Genomic DNA, 3,927 nt, shown 5'->3' with positions numbered 1-3,927 from the left:
CTTTCGTGGCCACGGATATGTACGAGGAAGAAGAAAAACTTGCCAGGTAGGTGCTCGATTACCCCTGCCTGTAGCAACCTTTAAAATTAGACGCTAGAAATCAGAGATTCTATACCTTCCGGAGAGACCAGGGTTCTCTAGACGGAGCGTGTAGGCCTCGTGTCCTTTCTCTGTCCCAGGATCCCTTCCAGGACGCCACACGACATCTAGTTATGCCTCCTGGGGCTCCCCCAGGCTGTGCCGTTTTCTCAGACTTTCCTTGCTTCTGAGGATCTGGACGGTGTCGCGCACCCGCCAGGGACACTGTAAGACGCCCCCCGTTGGAACATGCCTGCTTCGCTTTCTCGTGATTAGACGGGGGCTGTGCGTCTGCGGGAGGAAGATGGCCAAGGTCAAGGGCCATTCTCTCATGGCCTAGCGACGCTGCATACTGTCAGCGTGACTTGTGGCTGTTGGTGTTGACCTTGCCCACCTGGCCTAAGAGCAGTGTTGGTCAGGTTCTTCTCCAGGAAAGTTGCTTGCCCTTCTGTCTATACCGCAGTCGTTGGACAGAAGTCACTGTGCACGGCCCACATTTAAGGTGTGGGGAATTCCATCCTCCAATTATTTTTGAGCTGGTCGGGGAAATGAGGGGTCTCTGGTGCTGCTTAGGGAGGCCACCTGGGGTGGGAAGAAGGGAATGTCGAAGATCGAGAAGGGTTGTTCCCTCAGGATACCGCACGATATGAGCAGACTTTCAAACAGCGGGGGGCCACGCGCTCCAAATGAGCCGGCGCACTTCCTCGCGGAAAGACAACGCGGTCTGCAAATTCTGTTCGCTCTTGCTTCCGAACCGGGTTTCCGGTCCCTTGTACAGGAAAGCGGGCCGTTGCTTTAGGACTCCTCAAATGGTTGAAGCCTGCGGTAAGTGGCTGGTTTAAATCTGAAGTCAACAAACCTGACTTTCAGCTCCTAACGGGTACTTGGCTCGTGCATCACGCCCGAACCCCCGCCCCCTGCGTTTCAGGACAGCAGAGTCCCATCGATTCCGAGGGAACCAGTTGGGAATGTGAAAGCTCCGAGCTGCAGTGAACGTGGCACTTTCTATAAAGACTAAGCGTCTTGCATCAACATTTAAAAAGGGAAAGTGGGGTAGCCACGCTGCATGCGGGGGTGTACTCTTTCCGAGTTGCGTTAAGCACCTGCAGAACGCCCGTGCACGTCCCAGGGCCCGACGGGGCTCTCTCCCATGCAGCCATCGACACGAGAATTCACCCAGCACCTACCGTGTGCATGACGCACAGACGGGCTCCGGATCACTTCTTTGCAACACCGGGTTGCACCTTTTCGTCCTTCGGGCCTCCCTCCGTTTACCCGTCTTTGGCGATAAGACCACGTTAGGTCGCACAGCAGAGGGAACTCCTACCCAGGCCCAGGCGAACGAGTCACGAAGTGAGCGCCTGTTCTCTTAAGTCTCTCTTCTTGGCCTGCGGAAGGAAAGGTTTCAATGCCCCTGGGGGCCTTGCTGGAAAGCTCTTGCCACGGCACAGCGCAAATCTACTCCATTCAACTAGGCGAGCAGTTGATTTCTCTGGCCACGCAAAAGCTCTTTAGAAGTAAAGTTGGACGTGTGAACCCAGCGCCCACCGGCTGTGAAACGCCCAAGGATAGAAATGGTAAAATGTAATATCACGGGAGTAAAAGACAAGCCCTCCCCACATGTGGCAGAGGGCAGGCCTCCAATCAGGGGAAGGGTGGCGGCGTGCGGGGTGCTGCAGGATTTCCATCTGCACTCTGGTGACTCCCCTGCACATGATGCTTTGAGGCGGGGCTGTTTTGCAAACTTCTACGGGGCCTCACCTTGTTCCTCAAAAGTCTGCAGTTTTAAGGGTGAATCCAGTAGCAACCCCTCCTTGAATTGCCCAAAAAGCGATCGCCGGTTCGAGAGGTCAGGTGAGAAATGTCTATCGCTGAGGCTGCGATGTAGAGACACGACAGCTGTCCGGTCGGTGTCGGGGTTCTGAGAGTGGAGGCAGCTGTCAAAAATAAAGGACGTCCGGGGGCGCCCTGGGGGGCTCGGTCGGTTCATGATTTCGGCTCGGGTCATGAGTCAGTTCACGAGCTGGGAGATCGTGACCTCCGCTGGGCTCTGTGCTGACCGTCAGGAGGCTGCTTGGGATTCTCTCTCTTCCTCTCTCTCTCTCTCTCTGCCCCTCCCCTGCTCGCACTCTCTCTCTCAAAATAAATAAACATTAAAAAAAAAAAAAAAAAGGAAAGAGAAAATCTTGTCTCACCCACAACTCTGCCAGAACGTCTCCGATCATGGGATGGGTTGAGTCACAACCTGGGACGGCAACCCTCCCACCGCCAGACCTCCCAGGGAAGGGCACCCCAGAGTGGTTTTGCAGATTTGCACCCTCCCTTCCGTGCAACCCTCCGGGTCTTGCCTGGCCCTTGACAGTGCGGGCTATCCTCCTGCCCCCGGGGGTCCCAGCCTGCGCTGATGTAGGGTGAGGGCCGGGCACAGAGGTGGGCGCCCACAGCAGCAAAGCTCACCCTGAGGAGTTAGTGAATGTTTAAGGAAAATGAGTTCTCATCTCCTCTCACCTGTAAGTCATCCCAAAGGATACCATGTCCTCGTATCACGCAAGTACCCACACCCTAGAGCCTTTTCCCCCAGCAACCCCAAATCATGGAACCTTAGAGTCGGAAAGCCCTTATCCAGGTTTTTCTGATATGGGGATCGCTTCTGTCTCCTCTCCAGCCCCTGCTTGAATGCTTCCACGACTGGGACCTCACTACTCCATTTGTAATTGTCAATGTAATTGACAATTAATTGACAATGTAATTGTCAACGATTACTTTGGGTGACATTTTGTCCCTGCCTTTCCTCCCAGCTGGACTGCAGAAGCCTGACAGAGGGGGAAGATCTCTTCGTTTGTTATCTCTAATATCTAAATGAATATTAGGCCGGCACGATGCGTGAAATACTGACACTTTTTTTCCCTCTTGCTCAGGGAATGTTTATTTAGCATGTGCTACAGGCCAGGCACTGTTTTCCGTGCTCGGGATCCATCAGTTACCAAGACAAACTTGTTGGCTCTCCCTCAGCTTACATTCTAAGGAGGGGAAGAATGAACAATAAAATGAAGAAACGATATGCTGTTAGACGGCGATAAATGCTGTGAAGAGAAAAAACCCAGGTGATCGGAAGATAGAAACGAGCTGTAGGAGGGAGGTGGTCAGGGAGGGCCTCTCCGGGGAGGTGTGACAGGAGGCACACAGCTCGGTGCTCCGTGTCGGTTGTTTAGAGACCGTCGGGTCACATTTGGTGGTGATCACTCACCTAGGACGGCTGTGCCGGCGTGATGGGCCCTGGGCGTGCTGGCCGGACCTCCGCCCCTCTCTTCCCGCGGCTCTGCGACAAAAAGCACTGATACCTGCTGGGGCGCACATGATACGAATTTATTTTTTCATTTTTTTTAACGTTTATTTGTGAGACAGAGAGACAGAGCACGAGCAGGGGAGGGGCAGAGAGAGAGGGAGGCACAGGATCCCAAGCAGGCTCCGGGCTCCGAGCCGGCAGCCCGGAGCCCGACGCAGGGCTCGAACTCACGGGCCGCGAGATCGTGGCCTGAGCTGAAGTCGGGGATGCTTAATCGACTGAGCCCCCGGCACCCCGGGGCGCACATGCTACTAATTTAGAGGGAGGCCTGCTGGGTCACAGTGGATAGAACCCAACAGGCTGGGTCTGCGTTTGCCACTTATTGGCGTCAGAGACCCGAAGCACTGCATTGCACCTCAGATCCTCAGTTTTCTCATCTAGCAAACGAGAAGATGCTTACCTCGCTAGGGGGCTGCACGCTGTAGAGACTGTGCACATAAAGCGGCTGACCCATCGTGCTCCACAGGCTGTAGTGCCGTGTGGACACAGAAATGCCGGCTACA

The 3,927-nt window shown here is 54.7% G+C and overlaps 1 long non-coding RNA gene across 1 annotated transcript; it reads right to left on the bottom strand.

Moving 5' to 3' along the window:
• On the bottom strand, window positions 1-1,625 carry LOC128313307 (uncharacterized). Its single transcript, XR_008293832.1, has 3 exons — window positions 1,266-1,625; window positions 473-922; window positions 1-369 (listed from the first exon to the last, which is right to left on the bottom strand). It is a non-coding gene; the product is annotated as an uncharacterized LOC128313307 (long non-coding RNA).
• Between the last annotated feature and the right edge of the window lie 2,302 nt (window positions 1,626-3,927).

The sequence above is a fragment of the Acinonyx jubatus genome, chromosome A1 (genome assembly GCF_027475565.1).
Source record: "Acinonyx jubatus isolate Ajub_Pintada_27869175 chromosome A1, VMU_Ajub_asm_v1.0, whole genome shotgun sequence".
Classification (NCBI taxonomy): Eukaryota; Metazoa; Chordata; class Mammalia; order Carnivora; family Felidae; genus Acinonyx; species Acinonyx jubatus.
The sequence above is the reverse complement of the archived record's forward strand: the minus strand, read 5'-3'. Positions and strand labels throughout refer to the sequence as shown.